This window comes from Balaenoptera ricei, chromosome 14 (assembly GCF_028023285.1).
Source record: "Balaenoptera ricei isolate mBalRic1 chromosome 14, mBalRic1.hap2, whole genome shotgun sequence".
Lineage (NCBI taxonomy): Eukaryota > Metazoa > Chordata > Mammalia > Artiodactyla > Balaenopteridae > Balaenoptera > Balaenoptera ricei.
This window is the reverse complement of record NC_082652.1, coordinates 54,593,763-54,621,521: the sequence shown is the minus strand read 5'-3', so window position 1 is coordinate 54,621,521 and position 27,759 is coordinate 54,593,763.

Sequence of the window (27,759 nt, the reverse complement as noted above, 5' to 3'; positions counted from 1 at the left end):
CTCCCACCCTCCCTATCCAACCCCTCTAGGTGGTCACAAAGCACCAAGCTGATATACCTGTACTATGTGGCTGCTTCAGACTAGCTATTTTACATTTGGTATTATATATAAGGCCATGCCACTCTCTCACTTCATCCCAGCTTACCCTTCCCCCTCCCAGTGTGCTCAAGTCCATTCTCTACATCTGTGTATTTTTTTTTCTGTCTAATATGATTTTTTTTAATTTTTAAATTTAATTTAATTTATTTATTTATATGGCAGGTTCTTATTAGTCATCAATTTTATACACATCAGTGTATACATGTCGATCCCAATCACCCAATTCATCACACCACCACCCCCACTCCCCCACGGCTTTCCCCCCTTGGTGTCCATACGTTTGTTCTCTACATCTCTGTGTCAATTTCTGCCTGCAAACCGGTTCATTTTTACCATTTTTCTAGGTTCCACACATATGCGTTAATATACGATATTTGTGTTACTCTTTCTGACTTACTTCACTCTGAATGACAGTCTCTAGATCCATCCACGTCTCAACAAATGACCCAGTTTTGTTCCTTTCTATGGCTGAGTAATATTCCATTGTATATAAGTACCACAACGTCTTTATCCATTCGTCTGTCGATGGGCAGTTAGGTTGCTTCCATGACCTGGCTATTGAAAATAGTGCTGCAATGAACATTGGGGTGCATGTGTCTTTTTGAATTATGATTTTCTCGGGGCATATGCCCAGTAGTGAGATTGCTGGATCATACGGTAATTCAATTTTTAGTTTTTTAAGGAACCTCCATACTGTTCTCCATAGTGACTGTATCAATTTACATTCCCACCAAAAGTGCAAGAGGGTTCCCTTTTCTCCACACCCTCTCCAGCATTTGTGGTTGTAGATTTTCTGATGATGCCCATTCTAACTGGTGTGAGGTAATACCTCATTGTAGTTTTGATTTGCAATTCCCTAATAATTAGTGATATTGAGCAGCTTTTCATGTGCTTCTTGGCCATCTTTATGTCTTCTTTGGAGAAATGTCTATTTAGGTCTTCTGCCCATTTTTGGACTGGGTTTTTGTTTTTTTTAGTATTGAGCTGCACGAGCTGTTTATGTATTTTGGAGATTAACCCTTTGTCCATTGATTTGTTTGCAAATATTTTCTCCCATTCTGAGGGTTGTCTTTTCATCTTGTTTATGCTTTCCTTTGCTGTGCAAAAGCTTTGAAGTTTCATTAGGTTCCATTTGTTTATTTTTGTTTTTATTTCCATTACTCTGGGAGGTTGATCAAAAAAGATCTTGCTGTGATTTATGTCAAAGAGTTTCCTATGTTTTCCTCTAAGAATTTTATAGTGTCTGATCTTACATTTAGGTCTCTAATCCATTTTGAGTTTAATTTTGTCTATGGTGTTAGGGAGTGTTCTAATTTCATTCTTTTGCATGTAGCTATCCAGTTTTCCCAGCACCACTTACTGAAGAGACTGTCTTTTCTCCAATGTATATCCTTGCCTCCTTTGTCATAGATTAGTTGACGATAGGTGCATGGGTTTATCTCTGGGCTTTCTATCTTGTTCCATTGATCGATGTTTCTGTTTTTGTGCCAGTACCATATTGTCTTAAACTTTTTTTTTAATTTTATTCATTTATTTTATTTATTCCTTTTGGCTGTGTTGGATCTTCATTGCTGTGTGAGGGCTTTCTCTAGTTGTGGTGAGCATATTGTCTTGATTACTGTAGCTTTGTAGTATAGTCTGAAATCAGGGAGGCTGATTCCTCCAGCTCCATTTTTTCTCCTCAAAACTGCTTTGGCTATTCGGGGTCTTTTGTGTCTCCATACAAATTTTAAGATTTTTTGTACTAGTTCTGTAAAAAAATTCCATTGGTAGTTTGATAGGGATTACATTGAATCTGTAGATTGCTTTGGGCAGTATAGTCACTTTCACAATATTGATTCTTCTAATCCAAGAACATGGCATGTCTCTCCACCTGTTGGTATCATCTTTAATTTCTTTCATCAGTGTCTTATGGTTTTCTGCCTACAGGTCTTTTGTCTCCCTAGGTAGGTTTATTCCTAGGTATATTACTCTTTTTGTTGCCATGGTAAATGGTAGTTTCCTTAATTTCTCTTTCATATTTTTCATCATTAGTGTAGAGGAATGCAAGAGATTTCTGTGCATTAATTTTGTATCCTGCAACTGTACCAAATTCATTGATTAGCTCTAGTAGTTTTCTGGTGGCATCTTTAGGATTCTCTAGGTATCGTATCATGTCATCTGCAAACAGTGACAGCCTTACTTCTTCTTTTCCAATTTGCATTCCTTTTATTTCTTTCCCTTCTCTGATTGCCGTAGCTAGGACTTCCAAAACTATGTTGAATAATACTGGTGAGAGTGGACATCCTTGTCTTGTTCCTGATTTAGAGGAAATGCTTTCAGTTTTTCACCATTGGGAATGAAGTTTGCTCAGTGTTTGTCATATATGGCCTTAATTATGTTGAGGTAGGTTCCCTCTATGCCCACTTTCTGCAGAGTATTTATTATAGATGGGTGTTGAATTATGTCAAAAGCTTTTTCTGCCTCTATTGAGATGATCATATGGTTTTTAATCTTCAATTTGTTAATATGGTGTATCACATTGATTGATTTGCATATATTGAAGAATCCTTGCATCCCTGGGATAAATCCCACTTGATCATGGTGTATGATCTTTTTACTTTGTTGTTGGACTCTGTTTTCTAGTATTTTGTTGAGGATTTTTGCCTCTATATTCATCAGTGATATTGGTCTGTAATTTTCCCTTTTTGTAGTATCTTCTTCTGGTTTTGATATCAGGGTGATGGTGGCCTCATAGAATGAGTTTGGGAGTGTTCCTTCCACCGCAATTTTTTGGAAGAGTTTGAGAAGGATGGGTGTTAGCTCTTCTCTAAATGTTTGATAGAATTCACCTGTGAAGTCATCTGCTCCTGGACTTCTTTTGTTTGTTGGAAGATTTTTAATCACAGTTTCAATTTCATTACTTGTGATTAGTCTGTTCATATTTTCTATTTCTTCCTGGTTCAGTCTTGGAAGGTTATAACTTTCTAAGAATTTGTCCATTTCTTCCAGCTTGTCCATTTTATTGGCATAAAGTTGCTTGTAGTAGTCTTTTAGGATGCTTTGTATTTCTGCAATGTCTGCTGTAACTTCTCCTTTTTCATTTCTAATTTTATTGATTTGAGTACTCTCCCTCTTTTTCTTGATGAGTCTGGCTAATGGTTTATCACTTTTGTTTATCTTCTCAAAGAACCAGCTTTTAGTTATATTGATCTTTGCTATTTTTTTCCTTGTTTCTATTTCATTTATTTCTGCTCTGATCTTTATGATTTCTTTCCTTCTGCTAACTTTGGGCTTAGTTTGTTCTTCTTTCTCTAGTTCCTTTAGTTGTAAGGTTAGATTGTTTATTTGAAATTTTTCTTGTTGCTTGAGGTAGGCATGTATAGCTATAAATTTCCCTCTTAGAACTGCTTTTGCTGCATCCCTTAGGTTTTGGATCATCATGTTTTCATTGTCATTTGTCTCTAGGTATTTTTTGATTTCCTCTTAGATTTCTTCAGTGATCTCTTGATTATTTAGTAATGTATTGTTTAGCTTCCATGTGTTTGTGCTCTTCAAGTTTCCCTATGATTGATTTCTAATCTCAGAGTGTTGTGGTCAGAAAAGATGCTGGATATGATTTCAAATTTCTTAAATTTACTGATGCTTGATTTGTGACCCAAGATGTGATCTAACCTGGAGAATGTTCCATGCACACTTGAGAAGAAAGTATAATCTGCTGTTTTTGGATGGAATGTCCTTTAAATATCAATTAAATCTATCTGGTCTATTGTGTCATTTAAAGCTCGTGTTTCCTTATTAATTTTCTGTTTGGATGATCTGTCCATTATTGTAAGTGAGGTGTTAAAATCCCACACTATTTTTGTGTTACTGTTGATTTCCTCTTTTATAGCTGTTAGCAGTTGCCTTATGTATTGAGGTACTCCTTGTTGGGTGCATATATATTTATAATTGTTATATCTTCTTCTTGGATTGATCCCTTGATCATTATGTAGTGCCCTTCCTTATCTCTTGTAACATTCCTTATTTTAAGGTCTATTCTATGTGATATGAGAATTGCTACTCCAGCTTTCTTTTGATTTCCATTTGCATGGAATATCTTTATCCATCCCCTCACTTTCAGTCTCTATGTGCCCCTAGGTCTGAAGTGGGTCTCTTGTGGACAACATATATATGGGTCTTGTTTTTGTATCCATTCAGCAAGCCTGTGTCTCTTGGTTGGAGCATTTAATCCATTCACGTTTAAGGTAATTATCGATATGTATGTTCCTATGACCATTTTCTTAATTGCTTTGGGTTTGTTTTTGTAGGTCTTTTTCTTCTCTTGTGTTCCCCACTTAGAGAAGTTTCTTTAGCATTTGTTGTAGATCTGGTTTGGTGGTGCTGAATTCTCTTAGTTTTTTCTTGTCTGTAAAGCTTTTGATTTCTCCATTGAATCTGAATGAGATCCTTGCCGGGTAGGGTAATCTTGATTGTAGTTTCTTCCCTTTCATCACTGTAATTATGTCATTCCACTCCCTTCTGGCTTGTAGACTTTCTTCTGAGAAATCAGCTGTTAACCATATGGGAGGTCTCTTGTATTTTGTTTGTCATTTTTCCCTTGCTGCTTTCAATAATTTTTTCTTTCTCTTTAATCTTTGCCAATTTGATTACTATGTGTCTTGGTGTGTTTCTCCTTGGGTTTATCCTGTATGGGACTCTCTGTGCTTCCTGGATTTGGGTGGGTATTTCCTTTCCCATGTTAGGGAAGTTTTTGACTATAATCTCTTCAAATATTTTCTCGGGTTCTTTCTCTCTCTCTTCTCCTTCTGGGACCCCTATAATGCAAATGTTGTTGTGTTTTTGTTGTCCCAGAGGTCTCTTAGGCTGTCTTCATTGCTTTTCATTATTTTTTCTTTATTCTGTTCCACAGCAGTGAATTCCACCATTCTGTCTTCCAGGTCACTTCTCCGTTCTTCTGACTCATTTATTCTGCTATTGATTCCTTCTAGTGTAGTTTTAATTTCAGTTATTGTATTGTTCATCTCTGTTTGTTTGTTCTTTAATTCCTCTAGGTCTTTGTTAAACATTTCTTTCATCTTCTCGATCTTTGCCTCCATTATTTTTCTGAGGTCCTGGATCATCCTCACTATCATTATTCTGAATTATTTTTCTGGAAGTTTGCCTATCTCCACTTCTTTTAGTTGTTTTCCTTGGGTTTTATCTTGTTCCTTCATCTGGTACATAGCCCTCTGCCTTTCCATCTTGTCTATTGTTCTGTGAATGTGGTTTTTGTTCCACAGGCTGAGGGATTGTAGTTCTTCTTGCTTCTTCTGTCTGCCCTCTGGTGGATGAGGCTATCTAAGTGGCTTGTGCAAGTTTCCTCCATCCGTGTCTTTTTTCCAGTCCTGCCCCTAGGTTTTTCATGACCTTTTTTTTGTTTGTTTTTGGATTCCATATATATATGTGTTAGCATATGGTATTTGTTTTTCTCTTTCTGACTTAACTTCACTCCTTATGACAGAATCTAGGTCCATTCACCTCCTGAAAAATAACTCAATTTCATTTCCTTTTATAGCTGAGTAATATTCCATTGTATATATGTGCCACATTTTCTTTATCCATTCATCTGTCGATGGACACTTAGGTTGCTTCCATGTCCTGGCTATTGTAAATAGAGCTGCAAAGAACATTGTGGTGAATGGCTCTTTTTGAATTATGGTTTTCTCAGGGTATATGCCCAGGGGCGGGATTGCTGGGTTATAAGGTAGTTCTATTTTTAGTTTTTAAGGAACCTCCATACTGTTTTCCATAGTGGCTGTATCAATTTACATTCCCACCAAAAGTGTAAGAGGGTTCCCTTTTCCCCACACCCTCCCCAGCATTTATTGTTTGTAGATTTTTTGATGATGGTCATTCTGACCTGTGTGAGGTGATATCTCATTGTAGTTTAATTTGCACTTCTCTATTGATTAATGATGTTGAGAATTCTTTCATGTGGTTGTTGGCAAACTGTATATCTTCTTTAGAGAAATGTCTATTTATGTCTTCTGCCCATTTTTGTATTGGGTTTTTTTGTTTTCTGAATATTGAGTTGCACGAGCTGCTTGTAAATCTTGGAAGTTAATTTTTTTTCAGTTGCTTCATTTGCAAATATTTCCTCCTATTCTGAGGGTTGTCTTTTCATCTTGTTTATGGTATCCTTTGCTGTACAAAAACTTTTAAGTTTCATTAGGTCCCATTTGTTTATTTTTGTTTTTATTTCCATTTCTCTATGAGGTGGGTAAGAAGGATCTTGCTTTGATTTATGTCATAGAGTGTTCTGCCTATGTTTTCCTATAAGAGTTTTTAGTGTGTAGCCTTATATTTAGGTATTTAATCCATTTTGAGTTCATTTTTTTTTTTGTATGGGACTGTTCTAATTTCATTCTTCTGCATGTAGCTGTCCAATTTTCCCAGCACCAATTATTTAAGTAGGTGTCTTTTCTCAATTGTATATTCTTGTGACCTTTAGCAAAGATAAGGTGACCATATGTGCATGAGTTTATCTCTGGACTTTCTATTCTCTTCCATTAATCTATATTTCTGTTTTTGTACCAGTACCATACTGTCTTGATTTCTGTAGCTATGCAGTATATTCTGAAATCCAGGAGCTTGATTCCTCCAGCTCCATTTTTCTTTCCCAAGATTGCTTTCACTATTTAGTGTCTTTTGTGTTTCCATACAAATTGTGAAATGTTTTGTTCTAATTCTGTGAAAAATACCATTGGCAGTTTGATGGGGATTGCATTAAATCAGTAGATTGCTCTGTGTAGTGTAGTCTTTTTCACAATGTTGATTCTTCCAATCCAAAACATGCTAATATCTCTCCATCTGTTTATATTATCTTTAATTTATTTCATCAGTGTCTTATAGTTTTCTGCATACAGGTCTTTTGTCTCCTTAGATAGACCTATTCCTAGGTATTTTTTTCTTTTTGTTGCAATGGTAAATGGAAGTGTTTCCTTAAATTCTCTTTCAGATTTTTCATCATTAGTGTATAGGAATGCAAGAGATTTCTGTGCGTTAATATTTTATCCTGCTACTTTATCAAATGAATTGATTAGCTCTAGTAATTTTCTGCTTGCATCTTTAGGATTCTCTATGTATTGCATCATGGCATATGCAAACAGTGACAGCTTTACTTCTTCTTTTCTGATTTGGATTCCTTTTATTTATTTTTCTTATCTGATTGTTGTGGCTAAAACTTCAAAAACTATGTTGAATAATAGTGGAAAGAGTGGACCACCTTGTCTTCTTCTTTATCTTAGTGGAAATAGTTTCAGTTTTTAACCATTGAAAACGATGTTGGCTGTGGTTTTTCATATATGGCCTTTATTATGTTGAGGTAAGTTCCCTCTATGCCTACTTTCTGGAGGGTTTCTATCATAAATGGTTGTTGAATGTTGTCAAAAGCTGTTTCTGCATCTGTTGAGATGACCATATGTTTTTTCTCCTACATTTTGTTAATATGGTTTAGCACATTGATTGATTTGCGTATATTGAAGAATCCTTGCATTCTTGGGATAAAACCCCACTTGATCATGGTGTATGATCCTTTTTATGTGCTGTTGGATTCTGCTTGCTAGTATTTTGTTGTGGATTTTTGCATTTATGTTCATCAGTGATATTGGCCTGTAATTTTCTTTCTTTGTGACATCTTTGTCTGGTTTTAGTATCAGGGTGATGGTGGCCTCCTAGAATGTGTTTGGGAGTGTTCCTCCCTCTGCTATATTTTGGAAGAGTTTGCAAAGGATAGGTGCTATCTCTTCTCTAAATGTTTGATAGAATTCACCTGTGAAGCTATCTGGGTCTTGGGTTTTTGTTTGTTGGTGGATTTTTAATCACAGTCTCAATGTCAGTGCTTGTGATTCGTCTGTTTTTATTTTCTATTTCTTCCTGGTTGAGTCTCGGAAGGTTGTGCTTTTCTAAGAATTTATCCATTTCTTCCAGGTTGTCCATTTTATTGTCATATCGTTGTTTATAGTAATCTCTCATGATCCTTTGTATTTCTGCAGTGCCAGTTGTTACTTCTCCTTTTTCATTTCTAATTCTATTGATTTGAGTCTCCTCACTTATTTCTTGATGACTCTGGATAATGGTTTATCAATTTTGTTTATTTTCTCAAACAACCAGGTTTTAGTTTTATTGATCTTTGCTATTGTTTCCCTCATTTCTTTTTCATTTATTACTGATCTGGTCTTCATGATGTCTTTCCTTCTCTAACTTGGCAGTTTTTTGTTCTTCTTTCTTTAATTGCTTTAGTTGTAAGTTTAGTTTGTTTATTTGAGGTGTTTCTTGTTTCTTGAAGTAGGATTGTATTGCCTTAAACTTCCCTCTTAGCACTGCTTTTGCTGCGTGCCATAGGTTTTGGGTCGTCGTATCTCCATTGTCATTTGTTTCTAGGTATTTTTTGATTTCCCCTTTGATTTCTTCAGTGATCTCTTTGTTATTAAGTAGTGTATTGTTTAGCTCCATGTGTTTGTATTTTTTACAGATTTTTTCCCATAATTGATATCTAGTCTCAGAGCCTTGTGGTTAGAAAAGATACTTGATACAATTTCAATTTTCTTAAATTTACCAAGTCCTGATTTGTGACCCAAGATATGATATATCCTGGAGAATGTTCCATGAGCACTTGAGAGAAATTGTATTCTGTTGGTTTTGGATGAAATGTCCTATAAATATCTATTAAGTCCATCTTGTTTAATGTATCATTTAAACTTGTGCTTCCTTATTTATTTTCATTTTGGATGATCTGTCCATTGGTGAAAGTGGGGTGTTAAAGTCCCCTAGTATGATTTTCGTACTGTCTATTTCCCCTTTTATGGCTGATAATATTTGCCTTATGTATTAAGGTGCTCCTATGTTGGGTGCATAAATATTTACAATTGTTATATCTTCTTCTTGGATTGATCCCTTGATCATTATGTAGCATCTTCCTTTGTCTCTTGTACTAGTCTTTATTTTAAAGTCTATTTTGTCTGATATGAGAATTGCTACTCCAGCTTTCTTTCGATTTCCATTTGCATGGAATACCTTTTTCCATGCTGTATGTGTCCATAGGTCTGAACACGGTCTCTTCTGGACAGCATATGTACGGGTCTTGTTTTTGTATCTATTCAGCCAGTCTATGTCTTTTTGTTGGAGCATTTAATCCATTTACCTTTAAGGTAATAATCAGTATGTATGCTCCTATTACCATTTTCTTAATTGTTTTTGGGTTTGTTATTGTAGGTCTTTTCCTTCTCTTGTGTTTCCTGCCTAGAGAAGTTCCTTTAGCATTTGTTGTAAAGCTGGTTTGGTGATGCAGAATTCTCTTAGTTTTTGCTTGTCTGTAAGCTTTTAATTTCTCCACCAAATTTGAATGTTATCCTGCTGGGTAGAGTAAGCTTTGTTGCAGGTTTTTCCCTCCATCACTTTAAATATGTCCTGACACTCCCTTCTGGCCTGCAGAGTTTCTACTGAAAGATCAGCTGTTAACCTTATGGGAATTTCCTTGTATGTTATTTGTTGTTTCTCCCTTGCTGCTTTTGATATATTTTCTCTGTGTTTAATTTTTGATAATTTGATTAATATGTGTCTTGGCATATTTCTCCTTGGATTTATGTTGTATGGGACTTTCTGTTCTTCCTGGACTTGATTGACTATTTCCTTTCCCATATTAGGTAAGTTTTCAACTATAATCTCTTCAAATATTTTCTCAGTCCCTTTCTATTTCTCTTCTTCTTCTGGGACCCCTATAATTCGAATGTTGTTGCATTTAATATTGTCCCAGAGGTCTCTGAGACTGTCCTCAATTCTTTTCATTCTTTTTTCTTTATTCTGCTCTGCAGTAGTTATGTCCACTCTTTTATCTTCCAGGTCACTTATCCGTTCTTCTGTCTCAGTTATTCTGCCATTGATTCCTTCTAGATAATTTTAATTTCATTTATTGTGTTGCTCATCATTTTTTGTTTGTACTTTAGTTCTTCTAAGTCTTTGTTAAACGTTTCTTGCATTTTCTCCATTCTATTTCCAAGATTTTGTATGATCTTTACTATCATTATTCTGCATTCTTTTTCAGGTTGACTGCCTATTTCCTTTCATTTTTTTAGTCTGGTCAGTTTTTTTTTTTTTTTTTTTTTTAAAGAAATTCACATTCTTTTATTTATTTATTTATTTATTTATTTATTTATTTATGACTGTGTTGAGTCTTCGTTTCTGTGCGAGGGCTTTCTCCAGTTGCGGCAAGTGGGGACCACTCTTCATCGCGGTGCGCGGGCCTCTCACCATCGCGGCCTCTCTTGTTGCGGAGCACAGGCTCCAGATGCGCAGGCTCAGCAATTGTGGCTCACGGGCCCAGTTGCTCCGCGACATGTGGGAACCTCCCAGACCAGGGCTGGAACCCGTGTTCCCTGCATTGGCAGGCAGATTCTCAACCACTGCGCCACCAGGGAAGCCCAGTCTGGTCAGTTTTTACCTTGCTCCTTTATCTGCTGTGCATTTCTCTGTCTTCTTATTTTGCTTAACTTACTTTGTTTGTGGTCTCCTATTCACAGGCTGCAGGTTTGTTGTTCCCTTGTTTTTGTTGTCTGCCCCCAGTCACTAAGGTTGGTTCAGTTGGTTGTGTAGCCTTCCTCGTGGAGGGTGCTCTTTCCTGTGTTCTGGTGGCTGAGGCTGGATCTTGTCCTTCTGGTAGGCAGGACTGTGTCTGGTGGTGTTGTTTTCGGTGTCTATGACCTTATTATGATTTTAGGCAGCCTTCTAATGGGTTGGTTTTTGTTCCTGTCTTGCTAGTTGTTTGGCATAGGATGTCCAGCACTGTAGCTTGCTGGTCGTTGAGTGGAGCTGGGTCTTAGCATTGAGATAGAGATCTCTGGGAGATCTTTCACTGTTTGATATTACACGAGGAGGTCTCTGGTTGACCAATGTCCTGAACTCGGCTCTCTCACCTCAGAGCCACAGGCCTGACACCTGGCTGGACCACTGAAACCCTGTCAGTCACATGGCTTTTGGGAAGTCGGAGGTTCTGCCAGCATTCAGTAGGTGTTCTGTATGAGTTGTTCAACATCTAGTTGTATTTCTGATGTATTTGTTGGGAGGAAGGTGATCTCCACGTTTTACTTCTCTGACATCTTGAAGGTCTCTATAGTGGAGATTTTAAGATGATTAATTTGTGTTTTCAGAGGATTTTTTATTCTTTATTTCCAGAAATGGTTTTATATTCTCATGAGATAGGATTATTGCAACAGTAATCTCTGCACATCTGTATTTAAAATTCATCAGTTATGGGTATCACAGTTAGGAAGCTGGTGGTACAAATGTCATATAGCTACACTTTAGAAAAAACATAGGGTACACGTTAACAAAGACTGTTCTCTGCAGAATGTGACTGGAGGGACACTGGAATGATTGTACCTGCCCCTGAATACCTTGTATATCTTTTGGTCATGAGACTAGTTTCAAAATAACCTCACTTTATTAGGTATAACTTTAGGCCATCTCCACATAGAGTGAAGCATTGCCTTTAAATGGTTAAAATCATCATGAAAAAATGGCAGTTTCTGGAATCAGTCTGAGTCCAAATGCTGTCTCAAACAATTCCTAGCTTTTGATCACATGCAAGAAATTTAATACCCATTATTAGTACGGTTTGAGGATACAAAATCTTATTTTGTACATTAATATCAGTACACTTTATCCTCTATGTCAGGCATTGTCCTAAGTACTTTTTTTATATATTGAGAAATTGAATTCTATAATGACTCTATATAGTTGGTACTACTGGCACCTGCATTTCACATCTAGAAGAATCAAGACACAGAAGTTAAATAACTTGTTTGCTGCCATGTGCTTACTAACTGGAGAAGTCAAGATATGAACACAAGGAGTCTGATTCTGGAACTTATACTCTTAACCACCCAACAATAATATAATTAGGAGTAGGGTGAGTAATTTTTTTTTTTTTTTTTTTTTTTTTTTTTTTTTTTTTTTTTTTTTTTGAGTAATTTTTTTTTAATGTTTAATGTTATGTTACCTCGTGAGGAAAGGAAGTTCTGCTCTATCATATGACTTTCACCATCTCTTGTGACCTGCTGAAAGTTTTTTTCATGCTGGTCAACCATCTCTTTGAAGATCTAAGACTCTAGTCAAAGGGGATTGAACACGAACCATCTAAAACGATTCCAGGGCTGCTATTGGATACCTTGTTTTGAGGAGCAGAAGAAAGACAAGTTGAAAGAAGAAGGCATGAAGAAAGAAAGAAAAATAAATAGCAGGTTTACAGTCTGAAGACAGTTTATGAAGGGGAGACAGGGACACTATGGAGCATCCCTTGGACAGGAAGGTGAATTGAGCAGATTGTTTGTGCACAGGGAGAGGGAGAGATTTGCAGGGAATTAAAAGTTCCCCATTAGTCATTTTTGTCTTATTATGATCTTGATTCATCCTAAGTTGACTTTTTTTTTTTAATTTATTTATTTTTATGGCTGTGTTGGGTCTTCATTTCTGTGTGAGGGCTTTCTCTAGTTGTGGCAAGCGGGGGCCACTCTTCATTGCAGTGAGTGGGCCTCTCACTATCGCGGCCTCTCTTGTTGCGGAGTACAGGCTCCAGACGCGCAGGCTCAGTAATTGTGGCTCACGGGCCCAGTTGCTCCACGGCATGTGGGATCTTCCCAGACCCGGGTTCGAACCCATGTCCCCTGCAATGGCAGGCAGATTCTCAACCACTGCACCACCAGGGAAGCCCCTAAGTTGACTTTTTAAATTTTTTCTCTTCCCCACCTGTCATGGCACAATGAATAATCAACAAACTTGCTGCTTCACGGACATCTAATTCTACCTGCCAGTAATAACTCTTAATATAAACAATGTTTTTTTGTGGTTTTTAAAAATTTAACTATATATTTACATTAAACTTAAATTTGGTTTTTGAGGAACGAGGCTAGGTATAATGAAGAATTTAAACATCTTCTCTTATGTGTATGTATAAAATATATACACACATATACACACTAACCCTACTTATATTTATTATAACTCAGAATAAAATAATTTATAAGAATATGTTTTTAGAAATATAAATAATGTGGCAATGTTGTTAATAGCATACTGAGATTATTTTCTTATATGGTGTGGACAATACACTTCTTTAGTGTAGAGGGATTCCACGTGTACTTTTAAGAAAGTATATCACTATGTGAAACTAACTTCTAGAAGTTCACCTGACTCCCTGGACATAAATCATGCTGTCATCACTCTGGGGAATAAAAATTGCATTTTGTAAATGCAGTGAAACCTGCTCCTTCCCTTTTCATCCCCATCTTGATCAAATAACTGTGAAGAACATGACAGTATAATCATTGTCACATGACTGAGCGAACAGGAAACAAGACTTACTTACATATATTTTTCAATTCTTTACCTTACTTTTGTCTTCAAATCTTATTTATTTCACGATAGGCTTTCCATTTACAGTGGGACTTCAAGTAGTCAAGAATGAGTGAACACAAAAATAAGGCACCCACCTTAGTACAATGTGTATGTCTAATTTCTGGGATAGCTGTATCTTAAAGAAATGGAACACTTGGTTACTTTCATTTGAAATATAATTTTAAATATTTTTTAAAATATCAAGCTCACAGGAAAAGGGTCAGGGGAACAGTTGTTAAAAGATCCTATTGAGGGCTTCCCTGGTGGCGCAGTGGTTGAGAGTCTGCCTGCCAATGCAGGGGACACGGGTTCGAGCCCTGGTCTGGGAAGATCCCACGTGCCGTGGAGCAGCTGGGCCCGTGAGCCACAATTACTGAGCCTGCGCGTCTGTAGCCTGTGCTCCGCAACAAGAGGGGCAGCGATAGTGAGAGGCCCGCGCACCACGATGAAGAGTGGCCCCCGCTTGCCGCAACTAGAGAAAGCCCTCACACAGAAACGAAGACCCAACACAGCCATAAATAAATAAATAAACAAATACTTAAAAAAAAAAAGTGAAAGTCTATAAAAAAAAATTAAAAAAAAAAAGATCCTATTGAGGCTTACATTTTGTTTATGGAAAAGTTCTCTTCAATTTTTGACATATGCTGTAGGTCTTCCTTTGTCATTGATATAGATATATAGATATAGATATAGATATAGAGATATAGAGATATAGATATAGATATAGATATAGATATAGATATAGATATAGATATAGATATAGATATGTTTATTTGCTGCACCACACAGCTTGCAGTATCTTAGTTCCCTGACCAGGGATTGAACCTGGGCCCTTGACAGGGAAAGCACCAAGTCCTAACCACTGGACAGCCAGGGAATTCCCTATTGCTGATATATTTTAAATGACTCATGTATGTAGGGCATCCATTCAATTTGAGGTTCTTAAAACAAATGTCAAATGTGGAAATATGGCAGCTTATTTGGAAAGTACACTGGGCAGAATGTAGAGGATCCTGGGTTCTACACTGGGCAGAATGTAGAGGATCCTGGGTTCTAGGCTTGGATTTGCTACAAATGTACTTGGCACCTGACTACAGTTGACTTCTTATGTATCAAATGTTGATGATAAGCATAATCTCTGATGATGATAGCCATTGTGAACATGACAATGACATCCATGGATTCATTTTGTGATACAAGAGCCATGATAAAAATAACAATTTCTAATTGTTATTGTCCTTAGTTCCTAGAAACCAGCAGAGCTACTGGCATATAGAAATTGTCAATAAATGTGTACTTAACTGAGTGGAATGAAACTGTGTAAAGAACAAAAATGTAAACAAGATGGCAACTCATTTACTTAAACTACTTGGGTAAAATGACAGTTTAAATTGTTAAGTATGATTATCAGAATGCTTTTAAAGAAATGCAGTATTTCTGACACATTTAGTAATGGATTTAACATTTATCACCATGTATAGATTTCAAGGAAACCATCTTAAGAATAAATAATATCTCACAATTAAAAAATCAAACCAACATGATGAAATGAAATCATTGGTGTGTCTCAAACATTTGGAAATGATTCTCTGAAATTTTTCAGACATTATTCTGAGAACTTAGATACTGAATATACTGATCAAGTACATTTTTAATGATGTGGTTTAGCTTTCCCACCCTTCGTTCAGAATATTACTACATTAATTCCAAAATAAGGGAGGAATTGGTGAGGGAGATATTTATCAGATTTCATAGAATTCTGTTCATTTGGTATTTTCATTAGAATTGTTGTGCCTTATAGTAATGAGAAAATGCTAAAGAAAATCAGTAGATCAAGTCCCTTTTGTGGATAATGTGGGAAAGAGTAAAAGTCAACACTCTCTCTGATCTCCTCTTCTTTTCCTATGCTCTCTGGAGACTCATATCTATAAACCAGATCAGTTGACAGCTGTAAAATGGCTGTTTACCTCATTGGCCCCATGAAGAATGGCTTTAGCTGAGATAAACAGTGAGGCTGATAGATTCTTCCCTGTTGGTTGAGTCCATGCCCACAATGGCTATAGAAGCATAATTTTGTCAGTGTAAACTGAGGTTTAACATAAATTTAGCTCCCTATGAAATGCATTATTGCACTTACTAGAAGACTTTTATGTCTTGATTCTTTACCATATTTTACAGTATTTAAGCATTGTTCGTATTTTACTTGGTGTGACCTGGCAGCCCAGCAACCTCGCAGCTGGTGTAGATTGGTTCCAAATGAACATGAGCGCTAGACTAGACATGAGAACCCAGTCTGTGAGGCAAGTGGAAGTGAGCTCCAAAGCTGCCTTTTTGGAGTCAAAGTGTATAAAACAGCCTCAAAGGTGAAATACTGGGGGGAATATAGGTAACAAGGTTGCCTTTTCTTATTCCAGGGCTTCTCAAGCCAAGAGAAGTATGTTATAATAAGCCTGATGTCTTCTGTCAAAACGAAATTACTCATTCCAGAAAGGACTGGTTTTTGAAGAATGTGTGACCATGAACAGCCTATTAGGAATACTATTTACTCAGTCAAAAATACACAAAATAATTGAATGTCTTTTGACCTTGAAATTTGATAACCCTTATATCTCTCAGAAATTAAGAAGCTTGGTGGAAAATAATTGTAAACCAGTGCTTGGGAAACAGAAAGGCTAACAATATTGAAACTATTCTCTTCCTAAATAAGCTTGCCTAATGTTATATTTATGGCTGAATTCATAACTGAACCTTATACAATGCAATTGCCTAACTTCAAAGTTCAGACGTTACTTTGTAATGGCAGAATTAATTTCCTTGATTGCTAATCCATCACGCCTAAGTGTGATGCATGCAGTATCAAACATGGGTATTTCTGCTATCATTAATTGTGGCATATTGTCACAACCGATAAGGAAATGCAGTAAGAGAAAAATAAGAGAGGCCCTGATATTGGCAGTTTAGCCTTGTTTTCCCATAAGCCATGGCAGGTACAGCCAGAGCCCTCAAAATAAAGGGAGGGGGCCCTTGTGATTCTCACAAAGAGAAAAGACAGGCATACAGAAGCATCAATCACTGGGCGAAGCCTGCTCACCATTTGCCAAGCTGTTGTTCATTGTGAGATAATGATTGATAGGGTCTAAACAAATGCTGGGAGAAATCACCAAAGATGCAGGCACTTAGGTGTGACATTTGGCCACAGGAAATCTTCAGGGAAGAGGCCAGCTGGCAGTGAGGACATTCTGAGGGAATTAACATGGATGCATTTAAAAGAGCAAATAATGAACTGTGGGTTAAATGACAGCAAGGGAAAATGGCCGTTATGGACACCAAGTAGAATATGTGCCAGAGAGGAAAGTAAATGGGAAGAAGTAGGGCAATAAAGATTATTTGGGTGGGTTTCGTTAAGAAAAAGGCATCTTTTAAAGGAGGCACTCAATAAAAATAGAACTTTCAGTTTGGAGGAGGGAAGATTTGAGCGAGAAAGTTCAGATAAAAGGAGTAGTTTTGGAAAATTTTGTTATGAATATAGGCACAATTGGAAACAGAAAAAAATGTGAATTATTGATATACATATTTTTTTCCATTAAAATTCAACAAGAGGAGGATGAAGAAATGCAGAAAGTCTTGTTCGTCAGCATCAGAACCATGGTCTCTTCTTAATGCAACCCCAGCATCCAGGTACTGAGAAATGTCTGTGTGCTGAAGCTTAGACAAGCATCCATACAGCTGACTTTATTCCTTCTTTACCAGGAGATATGAGCACTGTGAAGACCAAGCCTCAGGTCAAGACTTTAACAGAAGGTCTTACCTGAACGCTGATTAAAGAAGATCTTTCTCCATTGCAAACTCTGTTTGTTTCAGACACCTCTTCAGTTTAGTCACCCATGGTTTTTACCAAGAGCTACAATTAGCTCAGCTCTTCCTCACTAATCACATTTCATTTATCCCTTAAACACATAAGTCTCTTAAGGATCTATTCCCCTTGCTGTCTTTTGCACAGGGCTTTTCTTTTCTCTGTCACTTATTCCTGATCTCCGTCTTCACTGGGCTTTGTTCCATGCCTCTCTCAGAAAGGTGATGCCAGGTTTCTTTAACTTTTTCCATCCTTGTTTTTAAATTTCTTAAATAAGAATATATAAAACCCACACAGAGAGTTATGAATGTTGAATGAGTTAAGCTCAGTGCGTAGTTCCTGGCTCAACAAATGTACTTTTCTTCTGTTATCTTATATACTTCTTTAAATGCTATAGTTAATGGTGTGATGAGATTATTAGACAGTCTATTATGCAGACATACAATTAATGTGTTTATATAATAAGAGAGATAGAAGTAGATTATATTTTCAAATCATTTTTCTAGCATATTTGTTACCAGGCTTTATTAGTTGTTGGCTCTGATTTATTTACAATAACACATGGGACTTCTATCTGTACTTGCTTATATGTTCCCTTAGCAGAGAAGGTCTCAGTTTCTGCTGTGTTGATGGGTGTTTGATGGGCCATCTTGAGAGCTTTCTTTTTTTTTTTTTTTAATTTTACTTTTTCCAACTTTATTGAGGATGAGAGCTTTCTTAAGCAAGAGTTGTAAGACAGAAGCCAGTTTTTCCTCTGAATCTGACATGGAAACTCACCTACCAGGTGGTGGTGAGAGCAATCGAATAGGATTTAGGAGGTATGGTGCCTAGTCAAAATATTTCCTGAAAATAAAAGAGGCATTTATGCTCAAAAAGTTGCATTTTTGACATCAGTCTCTCTTGATTTTTCTCTGGCTTTCATTTAGAAAAAAAAAAAAAATGTGTAGTGAGCCATGCTCTGTTGGAAAAGAGCAGGACAGAGGTGAAAATCAGGTAGGCAAGCATCAAAGTTTTTTTTGCATGAACTTCAACTTCCTTTCTGTGTGAAATGGGGAAAAATTACTCAACCTTTTTGAATCACAGTACAGTACATGGTTAATAAGCACAGTAATGTAACCAACATCTTCTTACTAACAGAACATGTTATTGAGAGGATTAAAATAAAACCTTTTCCTGGAAGTTATTTGAAAGTTAAAAGGAAAAGAAGAAATGAAGGATAGGAGGAAGGAAGGAAGGAAAGAGGGTGGGAGGAAGGAAGGAAGGATGGAAAGAAGGAAGGAAATACAATATGAAACTTCCAGTTGAACATAGTTAATTAAGCATCTCAGTGTACCTCTTCTCTCTTCCAAACCCAGCTAAGCAACTAAAACAAGGAACAAAGAGAAATGGAAAAAAGATACGACAAAGTTTTCATCAAATCCCTTTTACTCTATTTCCTATAGACCTCTCTTAGCTTCTACTTTCCAGCCTTTCAGTTAGATATGTCTGTGTTCTTGAATTCTGGCTTATGGAATAAGGGCGAAAGAGATGTGCATCAATTCCAGGCTAAATGCTGATATATCTTTCCTATTATGGATAAAGTTACCAGTGAACTGATAACTACCTCTAGAAATGACAAAATATCAAAAAGAAAGAAAATGTGCTCACAACGTATTCATGGTTCAGTCATGATCAATTCTTATAGAATAATGTAAATAGTGAGGATACATTTGATCTTTGATTGTGTCCTGATCATATTGGTAGGTACAGGAAAGGGTGAGTACAAACAGGAGGCATGTAAGAGTGCTCAATCCCCACCTCCTCCAGCCATAGAGAACCAGTCATCACAGCAAAAATTGCCATCAAAATATAGCAATAAGAGCAGATTATTTGAAAGTATGTAAGTTAAGAAAAATGAGACTAAAAGGGTAGGAATCTGTTGACCAGGGAGTAGAAATTAGAAACAAAATCATCTTACCATTTCTCACTATGAATACTATAAATACTATGATACTATGATTTGACATTTAAAAATTATATAAATGCATTAAATGTTGAAAAATATTATTTTAAAGAAAGGCAACATAAGATGCAGAAAAATATTACAGCATAAAAAAACTAAATGAATGAAGTTACCAGTGAACTCAGGGTAGGTGCACCAAACACTACTTATGGGATGTAAGACACATTCCAGCCTTGCCAAAAGTAGGAAGCTAGAGCATTTAAGTATTCATACAATGGTCTTAATGCCAAATCACATCTCCATATCCTGAGTTTTATTACCCCTGGCTCTGCCATAGGCTTAAATCTGACCCAAGTCTCATTTCTTTCTTGGCTCCTCATAAAAAATAAAAATAATAACATTTGAGGGATTGATACTGCACTATGAATTTTGAAAACTAAAAATGGCTTTGCCCATCCAAACTCAATAAAAATTGTTCTGTTGATTGTCCATATCCAATGTCAAAATACTCCCAGGATTTACTCTCAATAAGGTTTGTTAGGGAGTTTTATTTTACAGTGACTAAGGAGCCTCATGAATTCTGTAAAACTCTTAACCACATCCAATCTTCTCAAGCCCCCTTCCATTTAGTTCATGGATGTTGACATCAATTGAACAATATTCTGACCTTTTTTAAAGGGCAAATATAATACTACATCAGCTTGGTTTGCTGAACTTTAGACTCCTCTGAATTGGAGAGCATTTGGGAGCTCCTGGGTAGATTTTACACATAATGTCATCTCAGAATTAATGATTCATTTCTTATAGGAATTACAAAGCTTTCCTTTAAAACAAGTTAAAATATATACCATTTAAACTTGAGTATTCAGACCTATTGTTGAATCAGCAGCCCTCAGGCTAAGTGGAACTACATTGAAAAGAAAACAATGATTGGATCAAGAAAAATATGCAAGATAAAAGGCATATTGTTCACAATTTTAGAGAAAGAACAGGAGTGGCTCTAGGCAGAAATAGAAAGTGGTTAGCACTTACCAGCAATTTCATATATATTTTTGGGACCCTTCACTTGTCCTATTCTTCCCTGTCTGGCCAAAATCTGTGCCTTATTCCCGGCACCCCAGATTTTTTCCTATGGTAGATTTTCCCTCATTTAAACTTACTCTTTAAGTATTTTATCCCATAGGTCTTTCAACATTCCAAAGTGAAGTCCAACCATTATGATAAATTGCCTCATCGTCATCACAGTCCATATCTCAAGTTTTATTGTTCACAGGATATTCTCTCATTCAACCCTCACAATCAACATGTGAAGGCTGGTGCTAATAATCTGTTCATTTTGAAGTTGATGTTAGTAATGCATATACAATTCTAATTATAGTATCTGACATATTATAAGTGCTTAATAAGTACTAGATATTAATTTAATTTAATTTATTTGTTTCATCTTTCATGACACAGTAGGCAGAAATGAAAAGTGTATTTAGGAGAGAAACAATTCTTCCCTCTTTTTGTACAAAGAAAATATCATGTAGCCCAAGATATATTAAAGGAGGCACCACCTGTTCCAATTAGATGCAAAACAGTTTCACTGATTGTTAGCTAATGGGTGTGTATTGACACTATTGTACAAGATACCATATGAGGTAAGATGAAGAAAACAAAAATAAATAACATCTTTTCTATCACCAGTAAGCTCTTAGTCTAGGCAGGGAGTCAAGGCATATTATGGATTAAATAAAAAAGTAAAAGCAGAAGATAAATGAACAACATCTTTTTGATTGATAGGAGTTGAAGATAAAATAATGGTGAGTTCAGGCGGAGAACTACTGCAGTCTTACGTGACATGGGAGGCATGCATGAAGACAAGGGAAACTTAGTAGGGACCTGAAGCAGCTCTATGTGCTGGTGGTTCACAAGGCTGTGTGAACTGGAATGGGGCTTATCTATGTGGTTTGAGCTATGCTGCTGGAGAGGCCCTTCTTTGCATTGTGGCAGCAAAGCCTACTTTCTTTAGATTGGATCTCCAGCGTTTGAACGACACAGCCAGCAGCAGGGTTCTTCCCAAAGCTGGGACATCCCGAGCCATGTTGATAACCTCAGAAGGTCGAGGCAAAACAGTTGTGGAGGCCTCTCTAGCCAATATATGGCAACTGCTTACTTGTATTTGTGAAAATACAAGCTTGTCCTAGTCTGATAGTGGTGGAGAGAAAGGAATCCTTGAATGATCTTACGTAACACCACAGAGCCAGTTTCATACTAAGGTTCTTCTCCAAAAGAAGAAGATATGGCCACTGATCACAGGAAGTTTCCATGTTAGGCTAATAAGACTAAGACCCAAGGAAAAATAAAAATATTGCTACAAATTAAAATCAGATCTTGCTTTGTCAAACTTGTGTTTGATGTTCAATAAGTTCCTTCTGGTCTGTATACTCATTTATAAAGTGAAGGGTTGAATGAGGGATTCCTTGGCATCCTTGATTACCTTACAGTCTCCTAATAAAGAAAAGTGTGAGGTAGAGCAGTACTAGGAGTATTTGGCTACAAGAGGTAAGGAAGATAGAAATGGCAGAATGACTAAAAATATTTAGATTCTTGGGGCTTTCTGCCGTAAAACGTGTTCAGTCCCATTTCCCATGAAGGTAGCTAGGGGATGGATGTACAGGGAGCTGGAAAAGCACCATTATTATAACTACCTGTGGAGAGCTTAAAGATGGCGGAAGAGTAAGACGTGGAGATCACATTCCTCCCCACAAATACATCAGAAATACATCTACATGTGGAACCGCTCCTATAGAACACCTACTGGATGCTGACAGAAGACCTCAGACCTCCCAAAAGGCAAGAAACTCCCCATGTACCTGGGTAGGGCAAAAGAAAAAAGAAAAAACAGAGACAAAAGAATAGGGACGGGACCTGCAGCAGTGGGAGGGAGCTGTGAGGCAGGAAAGGTTTCCACACACTAGGAAGTCCCTTCGCAGTTGGAGACTGTGGATGGCGGAGGAAGGGAGCTTCGGAGCCACGGAGGAGAGCGCAGCCACAGTGGTGCAGAGGGCAAAATGGAGAGATTCCCGCACAGAGGAACAGTGCTGACCAGCACTCACCAGCCCGAGATGCTTGTCTGCTCACCCGCCGGGATGGGCAGGGACTGGAAGCTGAGGCTCCGGCTTCGGAGGTCTGATCCCAGGGAGAGGACTGGGGTAGGCTGCGTGATCACAGCCTGAAGGGGGCTAGTGCACCACGGCTAGCCTGGAGGGAGTCCAGAAAAAGGTCTGGAGCTTCCGAAGAGGCAAGAGACTTTTTCTTACCTGTTTGTTTCCTGGTGTGCAAGGAGAGGGGATTAAGAGCACCGCTTAAAGGAGCTCCAGAGATGGACACAAGCCACGGCTATCAGCATGGACCCCAGAGATGGGCATGAGACACTAAAGCTGCTGCTGCCTCCACCAAGAACCCTGTGAGAAAGCACAGGTCAGTGTCCACACTGCCCCTCCCAGGAGCCTGTGCAGCCCAGCACTGGCAGGGTCCCGAGATCCAGGGACAACTTCCCTGAGAGAACACACGGCGCCCCTCAGGCTGTTGCAACATCATGCCGGCCTTTGCCGCTGCAGGCTCACTCCACATCCATACCCCTCCCTCCCCCCAACCTGAGTGAGCCAGAGCCCACAAATCAGCTGCTCCTTTAACCCTGTCCTGTCTGAGTGAAGAACAGACGCCCTCAGGAGACCTACACGCAGAAGCGGGTCCAAAACCAAAGCTGAACCCAGGGAGCTGTGAGAACAAAGAAGAGAAAGGGAAATTTCTCCCAGCAGCCTCAGGAGCAGCAGATTAAAGCTCTACAATCAACTTGATGTACCCTGCATCTGTGGAATACCTGAATAGACAACGAATCATCCCATATTAAGGAGGTGGACTTTGAGAGCAAAGAGATATATATATATATATTTCCCCTTTTTCTCTTTTTATTAAGTGTGTATGTGTATGCTCCTGTGTGTGATTTTGCCTGTATAGCTCTGCTTTTGCCATTTGTCCTAGGGTTCTCTGTGTCCGTTTTTTGTTGTTGTTTTCCTTTTTACTTAAAAAATTTTTTTTTCTTAATAATTATTTTTTATTTTAATAATTTTATCTTATTATATTTTACTTTATTTTATTTTATCCTCTTTCTTTCTTTCTTTCTGTTGTTTCTCCCTTTTATTCTGAGTGGTGTGGATGAAAGGCTCTTGGTGATCCAACCAGGAGTCAGCGTTGTTCCTCTAAGGTGGGAGAGCCAACTTCAGGATACTGGTCAAAAAGAGACCTCCCAGCTCCACGTAATATCAAATGGCAAAAATTTCCCAGAGATCTCCATCTCAACGCCAAGACTCAGTTTCACTCAACAACCAGCAAGCTACAGTGCGGGACACCCCATGACAAACAACTAGCAAGACAGGAACACAACACCACCCATTAGCAGAGAGGCTGCCTAAAATCATAATAAAGCCACAGACACCCCAAAACACACCACCAGACGTGGACCTGCCCACCAGAAAGACAAGATCCAGCCTCATCCACCAGAACACAGGCACTAGTCCCCTCCACCAGGAAGCCTACACAACCCACTGAACGAACCTTAGCCACTGGGGACAGACAACAAAAAGAATGGGAAGTACGAAACTGCAGCCTGCGAAAAGGAGACGACAAACACAGAAAGTTAAGCAAAATGAGAAGACAGAAAAACACACACCAGATGAAGGAGCAAGATAAAAACCCACCAGACCTAAGAAACGAAGAGGAAATAAGCAGTCTACCTGAAAAAGAATTCAGAATAATGATAGTAAAGAAGATCCAAAATCTTGGAAATAGAATAGAGAAAATAGAAGAAACGTTTAATAAGAACCTAGAAAAACTAAAGATCAAACAAACAATGATGCACAACACAATAAATGAAATTAAAAATTCTCTCGAAGGGATCAATAGCAGAATAACTGAGGCAGAAAAACGGATAAGTGACCTGGAAGATAAAATAGTGGAAATAACTACTGCAGAGCAGAATAAAGAAAAAAGAATGAAAAGAACTGAAGACAGTCTCAGAGACCTCTGGGACAACATTAAACGCACCAACATTCGAATTATAAGGGTCCCAGAAAAAGAAGAGAAAAAGAAAGGGACTGAGAAAATATTTGAAGAGATTATAGTTGAAAACTTCCTTAATATGGGAAAGGAAATAGTCAGGTCCAGGAAGAACAGAGAGTCCCATACAGGATAAATCCAAGAAGAAACAGGCCAAGACACATATTACTCAAACTATCAAAAATTAAATACAAAGGAAACATATTAAAAGCAGCAAGGGAAAAACAACAAATAACACACAAGGGAATCCCCATAAGGTTAACAGCTGATCTTTCAGCAGAAACTCTGCAAGCCAAAACGGAGTGGCAGGACACATTTAAAGTGATGAAGGAGAAAAACCTACAACCAAGATTACTCTACCCAGCAAGGATCTCATTCAGACTTGATGGAGAAATTAAAAGCTTTAGAGACAAGCAAAAGCTAAGAGAATTCAGCACCACAAAACCAGCTTTAAAATAAATGCTACAGGAACTTCTCCAGGCAGGAAACACAAGAGAAGGAAAACACCTATAATAACAAACCCAAAACAATTATGAAAATGGGAATAGGAACATACATATTGATAATTACCTTAAATGCAAATGGATTTAATGCTCCCATGAAAAAACATAGACTGGCTGAATGGATACAAAAACAAGACCCATATATATGCTGTCTACAAGAGACCCACTTCAGACCTAGGGACACATACAGACTGAAAGTGAGGGGATGGAAAAAGATATTCCATGCAAATGGAAATCAAAAGAAAGCTGGAGTAGCAATTCTCATATCAGAAAAAATAGACTTTAAAATAAAGACTATTACAAGAGACAAAGAAGGACACTACATAATGATCAATGGATCGATCCAAGAAGAAGATAAAACAATTTTCAATATTTATCCACACAACATAGGAGCACCTCAATACATAAGGCAAATACTAACAGCCATAAAAGGGGAAATCGACAGTAACACAATCATAGTAAGGGACTTTATCACCCCACTTTCACCAATGGACAGATTATCCAAAATGAAAATAAATAAGGAAACACAAGTTTTAAATGATACATTAAACAAGATGGACTTAATTGATATTAATAGGACATTCCATCCAAAAACAACAGAATACACATTCTTCTCAAGTGCTTATGGAACATTCTCCAGGGTAGATCATACCTTGGGTCACAAACAAAGCCTTGGTAAATTTAAAAATTTGAAATTGTATCAAGTATCTTTTCCGACCACAATGCTATGAGGTTACATATCAATTAGAGGTAAAAATCTGGAAAAAATTCAAACACATGGAGGCTAAACAATACACTGCTTAATAACAGAGAGATCACTGAAGAAATCAAGGAGGAAATGAAAAAATACCTAGAAACAAATGACAATGAAAACACGATGACCCAAAACCTATGGGATGCAGCAAAAACTGTTCTAAGAGGGAAGTTTATAGCAATACATTCCTACCTTAAGAAATAAGAAACATCTCAAATGAACAATCTAATCTTATACCTAAAGCAATTAGAGAAAGAAGAGCAAAAAAACCCCAAAGCTAGCAGAAGGAAAGAAATCCTAAAGATCAGATCAGAAATAAATGAAAACGAAATGAAGGAAATGATAGCAAAGATCAATAAAACTAAAAGCTGGTTCTTTGAGAAGATAAACAAAATTGATAAACCATTAGCCAGACTCCTCAGGAAAAAAACGGAGAAGACTCAAATCAATAAAATCAGAAATGAAAAAGGAGAAGTAACAACTGGCATTGCAGAAATACAAAGGATCATGAGAGATTACTACAAGCAACTCTATGCCAATAAAATGGACAACCTAGAAGAAATGGACAAATTCTTAGAAATGCACAAACTGCCGAGACTGAACCAGGAAGAAATAGAAAATATGAACAGGCCAATCACAATTACTGAAATTGAAACTGTGATTAAAATCTTCCAACAAACAAAAGCCCAGGACAAGATGGCTTCACAGGTGAATTCTATGAATCTATAGAGACGAGCTAACACCCATCCTTCTAAAAGTCTTCCAAAATATAGCAGAGGGAGGAACACTCCCAAACTCATTCTACGAGGCCACCATCACCCTGATACCAAAACCAGACAAAGATGTCACAAAGAAAGAAAACTACAGATCAATATCACTGATGAACATAGATGCAAAAATCCTCAACAAAATACTAGCAAACAAAATCCAACAGCGCATAAAAAGGCTCATACACCATGATCAAGTGGGGTTTATCCCAGGAATGCAAGGATTCTTCAATATATTCAAATCAATCATTGTGATACACCATATTAACAAATTGAAGGAGAAAAACCATATGATCATCTCCATCGATGCAGAGAAAGCTTTTGACAAAATTCAACACCCATTTATGATAAAAACCCTGCAGAAAGTAGGCATAGAGGGAACTTTCCTCAACATAATAAAGGCCATATATGACAAACCCACAGCCAACATCATCCTCAATGGGGAAAAATTGAAACCATTTCCACTAAGATCAGGAACAAGAAAAGGTTGCCACTCTCACCACTATTATTCATCATATATTATATATTATATATATATATATATATTATACATATTATATAATATATATATATATTATACATATTATATAATATATATATATATATATATATTATTCATCATCATATATACTAAGTTTTAGCCACAGCAATCAGAGAAGGAAAAGAAATAAAAGGAATCCCAATCGGAAAAGAAGAAGTAAAGCTGTCAATATTTGCAGATGACATGAAATTATACATAGAGAATCCTAAGAATGCTACCAGAAAACTATTAGAGCTAATCAATGAATTTGGTAAAGGAGCAGGTTACAAAATTAATGTACAGAAAGCTCTGGCATTCCTATATACTAATGATGAAAAATCTGAACGTGAAATTAAGAAAACACTCCTATTTACCATTGTAACAAAAAGAATAAAACATCTAGGAATAAACCTACCTAAGGAGACAAAATATCTGTATGCAGAAAATTATGACACTGACGAAATAAATTAAAGATGATACAAATAGATGGAGAGATATACCGTGTTCTTGGATTGGAAGAATCAACATTGTAAAAATGACTCTACTACCCAAAAGCAAGCTACAGATTCAATGCAATCCCTATCAAACTACCTCTGGCATTTTTCACAGAAGTAGAACAAAAAAATTCACAATTTGTATGGAAACACAAAAGACCCTGAAGAACCAAAGCAATCTTGAGAATGAAAAACGGAGCTGGAGGAATCAAGCTCCCTGACTTCAGACTATACCACAAAGCTACAGTAGTCAAGACAGTATGGTACTGGCACAAAAACAGAAATATATGGAACACGATAGAAAGCCCAGAGAT